Consider the following 15006-nt stretch of genomic DNA (forward strand, 5'->3'; position numbering starts at 1 on the left):
ATAAGGTCGAGTTACATGGCCTTATCCTGAATAGCTACTTTTTACCCTACATAGGAAATAGATATTTACTATGGTAATTGTTGGGGTGCCTGTACCCAGAGGGGTGAGCCGATCGCCAATTGCGGTCCGGCGCCGTGATGTCAGCGATGTCAGGATAACCTCCATTGTACTGGGGTGTCGGGACGGCACCCACTAGCCTAGTTAATTAATGTCGGTCACTTCCTTGTTGGCAAAGGATGACCGGCGTTCCTCTCGTCGTAGATCTTTCTTGGGGCCTGATGGCCTACCTCATAGCCTTTAGGAAACCTGCACGAGCCCCGGAGACGGGGGCTCCGGGGGGAGGCGTGGCTTCGGGAGATGAATTCTTCAGGAAGTATGGCTCCGGGAGGTAGTTACTCCAAAGCCTGGAAGTCAGAAAGCGGCCTTTCGGGAGGCGTGGGCCCATGGGCATGGGCCAGCGAAGCCATTGGGCCATCAGAGGTCCTTAACAATGACCCCCAATAGTTGCCCCTCATGAGGGTGACCAGCGGAGCGGTCGAGCCCGCGATTCTTTGGAGCAGGGCCTCCGGCGGTCCCTGGCTTGCTGTCGATGACTCTTGATCCCTAATATAGCTTGGCTTGCCTAGGAAGAGTCGACCCACTTGATCTGAATGGTCTGTCCAATGACGTTGGTGACAAGTGGCATTGAATGCGCCCTATGAGAAGGGCGTGTCTGCGCCTTGTCAGTGGATGTGGGACTCGTGGCGTCTTGCATAGCTCCGCTTCCCTACGATCGTGGTCTGTCAGGCCAAGGGATAGGGTATACGCTCATTTTTCTAGGTAGGGGGTAATCTCTCCCTTACCTTTATAAGGGGAGGGATTTCCCTGAGCGGCCTGTTCGCCCGCGCCGTGTTCTCGTCTGCCCTTGGCCTCCATCTGTCCTTGCTTTGCATGTGTGTTTCTATTGCTGCTCTTCTTTCTTCTCCACCGTCTAGCACCTTTCGTCGTCTTCCCGTGCTCGGTATGGCTGGTTAGAGTGCCCCGGGTGGAGTAGGAAACCAGGCGGTGAGCGAAACCGCCGGTGCAGCCATGGCGGGGGGGGGGGGGGGGCTCAAGTGGCTTCAGATCACACGTTGTTGATGGGGCCGTCGCCTGGGGTGGAGCTCCATCGCACCAGCAGGAGTCATCCCCAGCTGACCACCATTCTGGGGGTGTCCACCATCGATGATGAGGAGCTTGACCGGATGGTCAGGGAGGGGAATATTCCCTCCAAAGCCATCGTTTGATCTCCGCTAGACGAGGAGGTCCTGGAGCCTCTAGCCCATGAAGTCGTGGTGTTCGAGGCTTTCTTCAAAGCAGGCCTGGGCTTTCCATCGGCGCTGCTACTCGAGGAGGTGTTTCGCCACTACTATGTGAAGCTTCTGCAGCTCCATGCCAACGCCATCGCCGATCTGGCCACCTTCGAGTGGGCCATGCAGGCAGTGGGGTGTGAAGGGAGGGCGGATTTCTTCACGGCCCTCCACTTCGCCAGCTGTTAGCCAAAGATGGTCAAGGGTGAGGGGACGAAGAGGCCCCTCAGCTTCGGCAGCGTTAATTTCCAGATACGGCCGCAGCACCGCAATGCCTTCCCGACGAAGGCTATTAACGGTCGGTGGTATACCGGCTGGTTGCAGCGGTGGTTCTACTACAATGTTGGCCTTGCGTCCCCCCTTCGCTCCTCCAACCGAGATATTGCGTATGTCCTGGAGCCGAAGATGGGGATCACGGACGACCAGTTCGCTTTGCGGTTGGCCCTTCTCTGGAGGGTGGCTGAAAGGATGAGCATGCGTGATCTCGTGGAGGAGTTCACCATGTTGTGTATTCGGCCGCTTCATATAGGCTGGGACTGCGCCTTTGAGCAAGGTGCGGAAAAGAGGCCAAGGGTATACTCCGACCCCCCGTCAGCTCTGGTGAGTCTTCTTTGTTGTCTGGTTTTTTGATTCACAGATGTGAGCTGCCTTTTCTTGCAGAGAGCTATCTTCCGCGCGGAGAAGATTGCTGAGGTGATCCTGGGCCCACCTACTCACGAGGAGCGGGAGCGGCGAGTGGCTCTGACGTGGAGCTGGGGAGCTCCGGCAGGGGTTGGGGACTTCTCCAAGGGTGTCCCCGAAGGTCACGTTGGGGGACATGGCCTCGTCTCCGTGGAACCTCGAGCCGGTTTGGTGACCTGGCCTGGGTGGTCGGTGCTGGAGGCACCTTGCCCTCCGCCGAGGCTCACTCCTTGACGGCTGAGGGGGGCCCCGGCCTTGGGGTATTGACTTTGGATGACTTCACGCTGCGCTCAAAGGCGTCAAGAGCCTTCGTCGTGGCCTCCCCTCTTCTCCGGAGTGGAGAGGTCGAGTGATCCTTGGTCTAGTGCCCCTTGGAGGAAGCGGAGGCGCATTTGGTAGCAGCGGCCCTGCAGGTTTAGTAGTTTAGTCGCGATTTACCGAGTCCGGTGCCTGATTCTGAGTAGCTTATTTGGTCATTTTTCTTTTTCTGTCGTGACTTGTAGCAAGTAATTTTGACAAGAGCACTGGGAGACGGGGGGCGCCAGGCCCTTACCGCAGCCTATGACGAGGTCGACGTCCTTCGTCAAGCCTTGTAGGGGCCTCGGAAGCGAGCGAAGTCTTCGGAGGGTCATCTTTGAAAGGAGGCTTTGAAGCGGGAGCGCGCGGTGGATGAGGCGCGGAAGGCTGCTGAAGACCTTCAGGAGGCCAGGGAGTTTGCCGATGCAGCCAACATGGCTTGGGTGTCGGCCGAAGGTGATGCTGAGACCCTTCGCGCCGCGGTGGGCGAGGTGCGATGAGAGCTAGAGGAGGCTCAAGCATCAGAGGGAGCACTGCGCTCGGAGTGCCAGCGTTAGCTGCACTTGCATCGGAGGTTGCTCGGATCACCTCCGATGCCCTGAGTGGCCTTGGGGCTAGGTATGCGCTACTCCCTTATGACTCGGAGGCATCGGTGATGCCACTGTTCTAGCTTCAGTCTACCACGAAGGTAATGGTTAGGGAGGCAGAGGCATACGTGAGATCTAGCGCATGAGTGGCCGCGGCGCTTCAGCTAACCCTGTTGCACCAAGCGGGTGTTGGTCCTCTCGGAGTACTGGAGCATCCGTTACCGGACTCCATGATCGAGGGTTTTCAGCTCGAGGCACCTCTGGTGGAGATCCGCGTGGCTCTGGAGAAATTCCGGCATAACTTGTGGGCAAGGCACGGCCGGTGCATGACGCTGCGCTACATGGCAGGTCAGGTGACTCCAGGTGCCCCGGGAGGTCTTCGTCCGGGTTCTTCGTCGGGGGGTCCGGCCCCTCATTCGGAGCCGGCAGGCGTGCCACGGCCCTCTGAAGGCCCTTCACTTCGCGTCGTTGCCCCACAGGAGCATTCTTCATGTGTGGATGCCCCAGAGATGTAGCTCTGTTGCATGCCATCCGCTTTTTGCTTTCTTTCTTTCCGAAGGGGGTCAAGGTCTTAGTATGTTGACTACCCCCTTCTACTTTATGTATTTGGGCTTTTTCTTATATAAATGGAGTCATGTCTGCCTTCTTGTGGTTTACCTATATTGTTCTAGAGTGTTCGTACCTTCGAGGATAACTGGAGTTCGATCTGTGTGTATAACTGGATCCGGGATGGTGCCCCTGAGGAGGGATCAAGTGTGTCCGGGGCATCTGGGGTCACTCTATCTGTTCGACGACAGTGTCGCTTTGTTATGCCCCGTGATTCCGAGGGGTGCGTGGATCTGATGGTGGCCGCCAACATCTTGGTTAATGTCAAGCTGGAGAACTCCCTTGTATCTAGCCCGGATGTATGTTTTGTTGTAAAGGACGACTGATGTGCAGCTCGAACAGCCCAGGAGGCTGCCGGTTCACGCTTCTTCCAATGCCTTGTCCTCCCTTGGGATTCTGATGGAAGGGTGTCTTTGGAACTTCTTGAGCCTATCCTGGCCGAGGTAAAGGTGGAGGAGGTGCAGCCTGCGGAGTCCCCACCGGAAGAGCAGGAGGAGGATGAGCTGGATTTCTCAGCCTTTGACTCTTATCCCTTCCTAGCGGGCCCTTCATCTCCCCAAGGCCAAGGGGGGTCTTCTTTAGGTAGTGGTTCCACCCTCCGTGGAGGGGATTCATGTTAGCCCCCTGTGTGCAGTTACCGTGCTCCATCCTCCAGGTCCCGTGGCATTTCTAGGAGGTGTGGCGATCGAGCGCCCTCATCCTCCCGTAGTGTTCTGGGGAGGCATAATAGGTTAGCGAGTTTGATAGGTATAGATTCGATGTACAGTGGCTAGCTGAGTGCAGACTCTTTGTATACTGTGTATGAATGAACTTGCGTTGTGTTAGTTTTGTTTTTATAATTTTATCACATCAATACTTTGATATCATATCGACGTTTCGCCTATGCCCCCTATCCCAACCCCTTCATACTTTGCGGTTGTTAGCGGCCGCGGGGTGCGATATCCGAGGGGTACAGCGTAGCGTTAGGTGTGAGCAGGGAAGATATCGTAGGGGTGAGATGATTTTGGCATGAAGACTTTTAGTCTTCAAGGTGCCGGAGGATCAATACTTTGTACGAATCCTTTTGGCATGGAGGCTAGGCCTTCAAGATGCTGGAGAGGTTATCCCTTCGTCACGTAGGTCAACTAGGCCTTAAAGATGACGGAGGGTCTTATGCCTGTCCGGCACAGAGGCAATGACTTAAAGTTGTTGAAGCTGTCTTTGCCTCTCCACCACGTAGGTTAGCTAGACCTTAAAGATGGTGAAGGCATAAATTCCTGTCTAGCACGGAGGCTTAAGCCTTCAAGATGCTAGAGCGGTCTTTGCCTCTCCGCCACGTAGGCTAGCCAGGCCTTAAAGATGGCGGAGGGATATACTTCTTTGGCATGGAGGCACTGCCTTCAAGATGCCCGAGGGATTTAGTTTTCTTGGCACGGAGGTAGTGCCTTCAAGATGCTGGAGGGTCTTACCCCTTCAGCACGGAGGCAGTGCCTTCAAGATACCGGAGGATCTTAACCCTTCAGCACGGAGGTAGTGCCTTCAAGATGCCGGAGGGTCTTACCCCTTCAGCATGGAGGTAATGCCTTCAAGATGCCGGAGGGCGTTAGCAGTCTCTGTGTGGGTTTGTTTTTGCGGGGTAGGTGTTTTCTGGGAGGTGATACCTCTAGGTAAGGTGGTTATTTGTGGGTAGGGAATCTATGATTGGAGTAAGAGATCGTCTTGCCCAAACAAGTACAGCGAGAGTTTCTTCTAAGGAGGAGACTCAAGCTTGAAGACGAAGTTTGAGAGGAGGGAACACCATGAATGTATTGATTGTAAAGATATGGACTGGGCTAGGGGGAGTATCACAGGAAAACATTATGATTATGCTCCTCTGTGCTGTGTTAAGCGTGTCTCGCTGCTCAGATGGCCATGGCCCCTTATTTATAGGATTGGACGTATCTTAGCGTGAAAGTTACCGCTATGTGTAAAATATTCAGGATAAAGTTGAGTTACATGGCCTTATCCTGAATAGCTACTTTTTACCCTACATAAGAGATAGATATCTATCATGGTAATTGTTGGGGTGCCTGTATCCAGAGGGGTGAGCCAGTCGCCAATTGCAGCCTGGCACCGTGATGTCAGGGGTGTCAGGATAACCTCCATTGTACTGGGGTGTCGGGATGGCGCCCACTAGCCTAGTTAATTAATGCCGGTCACTTCCTTGCAGGCAAAGGATGACTGGCGTTCCACTCCTATAAGATCTTTCTTGGGGCCTGATGTCCTACCCTGTAGCCTTCGGGAAGCCTACCCGAGCCCCGGAGACGGGGGCTCCAGGGGGAGGCGTGGCTCCGGGAGATGGAGGCTTCGGGAGGCATGGCTTCGGAAGATGGAGGCTTCGGAAGGCATGACTCTGAGAGGTAGTTACTCCAAAGCCTGGAAGTCAGAAAGCGGCCTTCGAGAGCCATGGGCCCATGGGCATGGGCCAGCGAAGCCATGGGGTCATCGGAGGTCCTTAACAATGACCCACAACAGCGACAATGGAGAGATATGGGAAGATTCCGCTCTTTGAAGGTTGTGATTTTTCTTATTGGATGGTGCGCATGGGGGCTTATCTTCTACGCTAATGAGGTGCAATATGAGAGGTTGTAAACTCCAACTATGATATCCTTATTGCTCATACTACTCAGGTCAAAATCGAACAATTTGAAGCCAACAATAAGGCTCAAAATATATTTTTCGCAAGCTTGAGTCGTAATGAGTTTGATAAAGTCCAGTACCGCCGGATTGCACGAGCGATTTGGACTACTCTTAGTGTCTTCCATGAGGGCACTAACCAAATCAAGGCTCGGCACCAGAGCAAGTACAACCAAGAATATCAGACGTTCGTGCAAGGACCTGGAGAATCATTGGATGCTATGTTTGCTAGATTTGGTGGAATTATTAGCAACCTTGGGTCCACCAGTGTATTACCCTACTATAATCATGAGAATCTAACTTCTCTATACTCTTGACTGTAACATTGAAGAGTCATCCAGTTATGACACATTAACTTGTGATGAACTCTTCAACAATCTCAAATCCATCGAGATAGTCAAAGCGGCTCGGATAGGCCTAGGAAACCCCCTGTCTCAGAACATAGTGTTGGTTTCAGGACCTAGCGATGGTAGTCAGTCTGGAGTTGGTGTTTCTTATGCTAACCCCTTAACTGTTGGATTTGCTTTCTCTTCCTTGGTCTATATCACAGATGAGCAAGCGGATATGCTTGACGATGAGGATCTTGCACTAATTGTGAAGAAGTTCACCCGCTTATATAACAACCACCGAGACCAGAGGAGGGGTAGTTCTCGGGCTTATTTTGAGTGTGGTGACACCACCCCACTTCAAGGTAGACTGCCCTGAGCTCAAGAAGAGGAAAGACTGCAACCATGACCACGACAAGCACAAGAAGTTCAAGAAGCCCTTCCTGAAGAACCGTAACAAGATAGCCAAAAAGACAATTAAGGCGACTTCAAGGGCGTTTGTGGTAGCGCTCAGTGATGTCGACACTTCCTCAAGTGGGGAGGACAGCTCAGAGGAGGAGGAGCAACCCATGAAGAACAAGAAGAAGGCAAAGGATTTCATTGGTCTTTGCTTCATAGCGAACGACAATGACAACAACCCCGAGCTTGACTCTTTTGAGGTATCACCTTCCTACAATTAGCTTTCTATTCAGGTCGATACCTTGAATGATGCGCTTGTTAGCCAGGATAGGTTGCTCAAGAAGGTGGTTAGGGAGGTTAAGGAACTCAAGTCTAGGCTGAAGTGTTCATCATCTGAACTTGAGTTGCTTAAGTCTAGGGATAGTGATGAGGAGTGTGATAGTTACCTTGTGGTCATGAGTGAGCTTGCCGAGCTTCAGACTTTGCATGCTTAAGTCGCTAGTCGGTTTGAGACTATCCAGAATAAGCACCTTGAGGAGGAGTCTAGACCTACTTTCTTAGGTGCTTGCAAAAATTGTCATTTGCTTCAAAGGATGTGGATGCGAAAGCTAAGCGTATAAATGAGCTAGAGTCTAGATTGGAGAGTGCTGAGAGTTATGAGGATGTGTAGCCAAACTGTTCCACCTATGTCATCCTTAAGGATAAGCTCAGCTGGGTTAGAGGACAAGTTGAGAAGCTCATGGCCGTGAATGAGTATCCTCTTTCTCTTGTGGAGAAATGCTCAGAAGGCAAGAGCAAAATGAACTTGATTTTGACCAAAACCAAAATGTGTGCAAAGGGAGGTGAAAGGTGTGTGTCTCCGCCTCCAGCGGTCCACTAGTGTAGTCAGCACTGCGTTGTCGAACATCGACAATCCTGTCGTGCCCAACCTGGCCAACGGCAAGAAGCATGCGCGCCTAATGTATGGGGCGTACCTCTCATCCCACCTAAGAGGACTGTGAGTGCGTATCCGAAGGGGTTTCAGCACTTGAAAGAAACAATGGAAATTGAAATTGTTACTTACACCAGTATGTTACTTAGCAATTATATTTGTAACAATTACAAACAAATCATACCACGTTGTTGTCAATCTTGAGGTGTGCTCGGTGTTCCCTGTCATAAAACGTCTCAAGGAGCGGGTAATCCGGGTGTGCCATCGCCTGCAATATGAATCGTGACACATTCGTTAGATAACGAACAAAAACAATATAATTGATGGCATATATAAATTTTTTGACATGGAACAAAAAAACTATATCAAATAGTTCACATCTACCAAACTGTGATTTACTGCCCCCCCCCCACCTCTAGAAGTCCCCTTTTTCCTACTAATTGGTTGATTCTTCAGGCCCTCCTTGTGTTGTTCCATCCGATGGTCAAACCGGTGGCATACGGAGCAACGTATTTTAATAGGCACCTCATCAAAGTCGTCAGCTCCATACATGTCATCACCATAACCATTATTGCAATCATCCATCTCGTTTCGGAGATGTTTTCTCTTCCTCCTCCCTGCTTTTTGTTTCAGTAAACCACAATCTGGCACATATTCATCACCATTGTAATCAGACCATTGCGAAGAATCAAGTAAAGGCTCGAAGGTGAACTCCCAAGTCTTTAGAGCACATGCACTCTGCTGTAGTTAAGCCTACTCTACAGATCCTGTCGCCAGAGCTCTCACCCCCAACGCTAGTCCAAAATGCGGATCTAGCGTTGTAAACATAGCTCCTTGGATCAAAAAGTTATGCCTCTTAGGTAGCAGATATTTTCCCTTGCTTCGTGAGGTGCTTAGCGATAGCTTTTCCCCACACCTCACCAGCATCAAGTCCACTACGTGCTTTCTTCCACTGATCAACAAAATAGTAGTTGCATTTGTGGAAGGTGTACTCTATGATGGCAGATACCGATATTGCACGGATGTCTTTAAGGACGTTGTTAAATACCTCCGATATATTTGTGGTCATTGTTCCATACCTACAACCACCCTCATCATACATTAGCACCCATTTGCATTTATTAGGCATTTCGCTCTTCAACCACTTTGTCGCAGGCTCGTTCAAGATCTTCTCAAATTCTACAAGCTTTTTGTTGAACTGTGTCTCTTCTTTAATTTTGCAAAGTATCTTCAATTTCTTTATTACCTTCTTGCTCTTCTATCTTCTCCAAATGTTTGTAGCAAAATGACGCATGCACCACCAGTGCACAAGAGGAGGATAACCCTCCATTTGTTCTCTAGCTGCATTAAGGAGACCCTGGTGCTAATCTGATATCATACATACTTGGCGCCCCGCTCTAATTACGTGACGGCGAACCAGGTATATGAACCAAGACCAACTATTATTCCTCTCTCCCTCTGTCAGTGCAAATGCTAGGGGCACCAATTGATCCTCCACATTGATACCAACAGCAATCATTAGTGCACCCTTGTACTTTCCAGTCAAGAAAGTGCCGTCGACGCTAACCATGGGCCGACAATGCTTCAAGGCCTCTACGCATTGAAGAAAGCACCAAAACACACGTTGCATGATGGGCTTCATGACACTACTATCGCTGCCCATCACACCACCAGATGAAATGAAATACTTAGTCCCGGGGTTAAAATGTTAAATTGCATCCAAGATCCTAGGGACCCACGCGTATGCCTCCTTCCAATCTCCCCATAGTAATGGCATGGCATGTTGCTTCGCTCTCCATGCCTTTCCATACGACACACGGTAATTGGTAAACCCAACTATAGACTCAATTAGAGAGGCTACAGACGTGTCTGGGTCCAACCAAATGATGGGGGCGATGTGCTAACCAAGATACCTCGTTGTGCACTGGGAGTGCACTTGTTCGATCATCGCAAACCCACAAGAGTGAGGTTGTTTCACATTTGTGACCTTCCATCATCGACCGTCACTTGGGATACGACAGACCCATACACCCCATCCACAACCTCTCTAGCAGTGTACATCTCCTTCGCATAAGAATGAACAACATCGTACGACCTGTAATGCTGCACTGAGTAGTCCCTGAATCAGAACTTCACTTCATCAAGACTATCAAATATCATCATCTTCTTAATCAACTCCTTCTCACTGTCTCGTTCCTCCTCTATCGACATTAAGCCATTATCACAAAGAGCATTCTTGGTCAATGAAATGTCCTCATAGGCCGGCACCTTAGGCATATCCACATGTACAGCTAGCCTTCAGTGTCTTTATCTCTTGCTCTGTGTAAATTCCATCCCACCAAGCCGCCTCCTCATCCTCTCCCACTTCTCTTCCCACCTCAGCACCCACGTGTCGTTGCTCAACACCAGACACATGTTCTACTTCTTCTACATCTTCATCTTCATCTTTGTCCTTATTCTCCGACGAAAAGACAGGTGTTTCCTCGATATTTCCTTAGCCCTCCTCATCCTCAAAATAACCATCATCAAAGTCATTACATACCACAGCCAAATCAAAGTTATTGTAACCACCAGCAGCTACCTCCTGAACAGAGGCATGACGTACCTCCAGAACAGTAACATCTGCGATTTTGGAGACACCAGCAACCTCTAGGACAATACCGGGAATTTTCTGAGTCAAATGCTCAACAGGTTCCACTTCCTGGCTAATACTACCTGGCACATCTTGAACCGATGGCATCGAGATTCCTCCGATACCCACATCAATTACCAACTCCGCACAACAAACATAAGAACCATTCACACAATCCTTGTACAACTTCCAATCATTCTCGGACGTCAACTCCATAACAACACAGTGAGCCCTACCACCCCGGCCGGCATCAAACCTTCCCCTTACAGTTACATTACATACATCCACATCAACATTCATAACTGACCTAACCCGAGCAACAATTTTGTCAAAGCAAGAAGGGTTCCCAAATTTCAACACTTACTCTCTCGTCTTATCAAACTCCTCATTTGCATTAACCGTGCCACCACAAAACATACGAACAATCCGATCCATCTACACAAACCATCCAAATATTACACGTATACACAAATATCATCGCTATAACGCATGCAAATCCTACACATTGTCCATTTCAATATGATTGAATTTTATCACAATAATTCAAATATACTCATATACATAGAAGAACATGCATTGCTTATATATTAAGTCTAACCATATATGATTCAATTTCCTACGCTCAAATAATTGCATACAACAAATTCCACATGATACACATGCGTTACTATACATCCATAGCACGATATATGAACTCCGATCTAACCTAAAACGTACATTTTTCATAAATCGACATCACCATAATCTTAAATCCTAACTACCCTTAAACTAAGAATGCAAACCAAAAACACCAAAAATACTTGGAGGGAATAGAGGAACTACCTTCCTAGGACACGTCCCCACAAAATCCTCTTGAAATCGGATCCGAAATCGGTGGAGAATCGGGGGAGGGACGTCGGCGGCGATACAGCTGCTCTGTGTGTCGTACGCTACTGGGAGGAGGAAGAGGACGGTGGGAGAGAAGGGGCAGGGGAGCCTCTGTATCCAGCTTAGTTACGCCAAAAGGTGTTCGCCAAGACCCATGGCGCAACTCAGACCTGCCACGTCGATGCGACACGTGGCACGGCGCTGGCGGGCGCCAGCGTGGCTCTTTGGTCACATCAAACTATTTTGCATGACTAAGTGAATCACGTCAATTTCGTTAGCGTGACAAAAGATGCTATTTTCTATAATATTAGATTCACACGTGCTATTATTAAAATATTAATTTAAATTTGTCTTAAAATATGTTCCATGTCAGCTCGCTCAGCCTCGCTCGAGCCACCGTCCACGTCATGACGTCGGTGACCCTATATGGTACGGACTTTTCCACTTGGACAATGACCGGCCTGCTTTCCATCGTTCCATGGCTATCGCCGTGAATATTCCACCAAATATACCAGCGGGGCCATCAGGCGAGGCTAATCCACACACGCACACAAGCTAAAGGTTGCGCGCCTGCTCTCGCGTCGCGCCACGCTCACGTGAAGATCGATAGGTACCCTCGTCGACGGCGACGTGGACGCCGAGAGGATTAGCCGTCGACCCGATCGCCTTGACCAACACACGCACCGACGGTCGGCAGGTACACATGTGCACGGACGGTGATCGATGGCGCCCATGTAGCGTGACAAGACCGATCCAGCCGTCCATCCAGTCCAGATCACTGGCGCCAGTGTACGTGTACGTGCGCATACCCCACGACCCACGTACGTACTCGCATTGCAAGATACGCGACGTGCGCGCTGCGAGCCGTCGACCGCTCCGGCCTCCGATCGCGAATCTATCTATCCACCTCTCGGTCGGCCGGCCGGAAAAGCAGTCAAGGGCCATGTGATCGCTGAGCGGTGCGCTGCCAGGCTCGTACGCGCGGCGTACCGTGCCACATGCCCGGCCGCGTGCACTGTCGCTCTGCTACAGTAATCACGCAGCGAGTGCACTGTGCCGATCGAGTGATTGACCGGTCATGGGCTCGCGCGCGTAATGAAATTTCGTTTCGGATTGAATCAGGGGGCGTCGTGTCGACCTGGATGAGTGGCTCGTAGCCTCGTCGTCGTAGAAGCCTTGCAGACCCGACAGGCGCGTCTCGTCGACCTGGCGCGCCGTGCGGTGCATGAGCGGCCGGCGCCGTCACATCGGTGCCGCGGCGTCGTCGTGCGCTGGCACCGTACGACTGCGCCGCGCGGCAGCGGCCGGCACAGCACGGCGGGCACGCGCGCGAGGCCGGCCCCACAGAGAGCCTCCCACCCGACGTGGCGATGGCCCCCCGCGCGCCATCAACCCCGTCTCACGTCCGCGCGGGCCGGGCCGGGCCGGGCCGTGGTCACGGCTCCCGAGGCGGTGGCGCCGGTCCGGTGCAGGGGGAGTGGATCACCACTGTAGCGGTACTACGAAGGGGTGGCTTTCTGGAGCCGCGGGTCCGGCGTGTCAGGTATGTCATGTGGGCCGGGGGCAGCAGGCACGTGGGGCCCGCCGCAGGGTCTGTCTGCTGCGCAGGAGGCATTGGTGGGGCCCGCATTTCCAGCAACTCGAACACCTTTCACGTACGCCCTCTCCCCTGCATATAGCCTTCCTCTTTTACCCGGATCGCATCGGGAGGTGTCCCATCCAACGTTCGGCTTTTTTTCCCCTATTTTCCTCTCCCATCGATGTGCCGTACTTGGCACACCTTGCGCTTGAAACATATCGTAATTATGGTCAATTTTGATGGCTATAGTTTTAAAGAATGAAGGTTTTTTATGGATTATATTTACCGGACGCCAACGAAGTATTTCTACACCTTAATAGGAGTACTCTCACATATGTTTGAATCTTGTATGGATGTGTGCTGGAACCATGTATGGCCGGCATGCATGATGTGACATGTTGTACTCATAAGAAATATCCCAGGTACATAGATAGCAGTTGCACTTATATATGCCTTTCAATATGTCCGTAGGTATGCCCTTCAATTTATCAGCATGCATACAATACGGAGATGCAGCATATATTATATTGTTATTTAAAATTAACAATGATGTTAAGTATTACGTGTACCCTTGGTCCTCATCCAATGTGCACATTGCAGCATCAGTATCAAAAGTGACGTGTTGCGTGTTGGTAGTCAAAAGGGTCCGCACGAAGGGACCATCACAGCGCGCAAACAAAACCATCTATACTGATGATACATGGCTCTCCTACATGTAGAGACGAGCCCAACTGTGGCTAGTCGATCGGCTCGAGCGGAGGAAAGAGAACACATTTCAGCGTACGACCTCTGGCAATCCATGCTGGAAACGACTATGTGGATCGATCGTCCAAAGTCGTACACGGAAGGCATGCTCCTTTCGATGGACACTATGAGGCTTTGCAGTGTGACACTTGCAGGGCAGAGCCAGGATTCATTAGTAGGGCGCATAGTAATAGAATTCAATAGCTCAATGTGCCACTTAGGTTATTTCCAAAAGATATTTAAAAATTCATCTCCTATAATACTATTATAGTATTCTCTAATACTATTACAGTATTCTCTAATACTATTACAGCATCTCCTATTTTTTTATCTGCAACAGTTATCTTATTTCCTACCTTCTATTACTCTCCTCCTCTATTCGGATCCACAGGCATACTCTAGCTACAGTAATACACAATCTTTTTTCCTCCGCAAATTTGTCGGCTTCCAACCCCAACCCGTATCTTTGTAGAGATTGGGAGCTATTGGAGTGCTTTACGGTGCGCTAAGATCGGTAAAGGGCATAAAAGTTGTTGGTACAGTAATTTACGAGATAAAAACCGGCTCCGTTGAAGATGGCCTTACATGGTTCATTCAATAGTTTACGGAACCGATTCAAAAATTTCTCTACTCAGTCTTGTATTCTCCAATCCGGACTCCGCCTTGAGTACTTACAAAGAAAGTAAGAATAATACCTTATTTTAAGAGTGTAACCGCGTTGAGTGAGTTTCCACTAGTCTTTAATGGCATGCAAGTAGACCTTTATGTTGCACTAGTGTTGCCACCTAGAGTTGATATCTGCATTCTGTGAATACAGCCTAGCAGTGAAAACGCCAATCCGCGCAGGAAAGGACGAGTACAAAGACCGGACACAAACCTAGGGCCGTTCCCGACCTTTTGGAGGCCCGATGCGAGATAAAACTAGAGGCCTTACATTTAATATAAGCAGTAACAAATTTTTTGTGTTAAAATTATAAGGTAATGCTAAATACATCACAAGAATACAAACCGAATAATTACTTGTAGTCCAATTGTTCATAAATGTTATTCTCTCCGTTCAAAAATGTAAGACATTTGTTTCGAAAAAGTCAAACTTCATAAATTTTAATAGACAATTAGTCAAATTATATGCATATTTAGTATACAAATTTTGTTTCAATAGATTTGTATTTTAAAGTACTTTTAATATGATGTTTAGCAATTGATAACATGCTATAATAAAAATTAACAGTTAAAATTTATGTTTGATGACTTTTTTAAAATAAAATATGATTTACATTCTTGAATGGAGGGAGCAGTAGGTCTAATGAAACAATTCTAGGGTAGAAGAGAAGGAAAAAAAACAAGAACATATAACATACCACATATGCAACT

This window comes from Phragmites australis, chromosome 19 (genome assembly GCF_958298935.1).
Source record: "Phragmites australis chromosome 19, lpPhrAust1.1, whole genome shotgun sequence".
In the NCBI taxonomy this organism is placed as follows: domain Eukaryota; kingdom Viridiplantae; phylum Streptophyta; class Magnoliopsida; order Poales; family Poaceae; genus Phragmites; species Phragmites australis.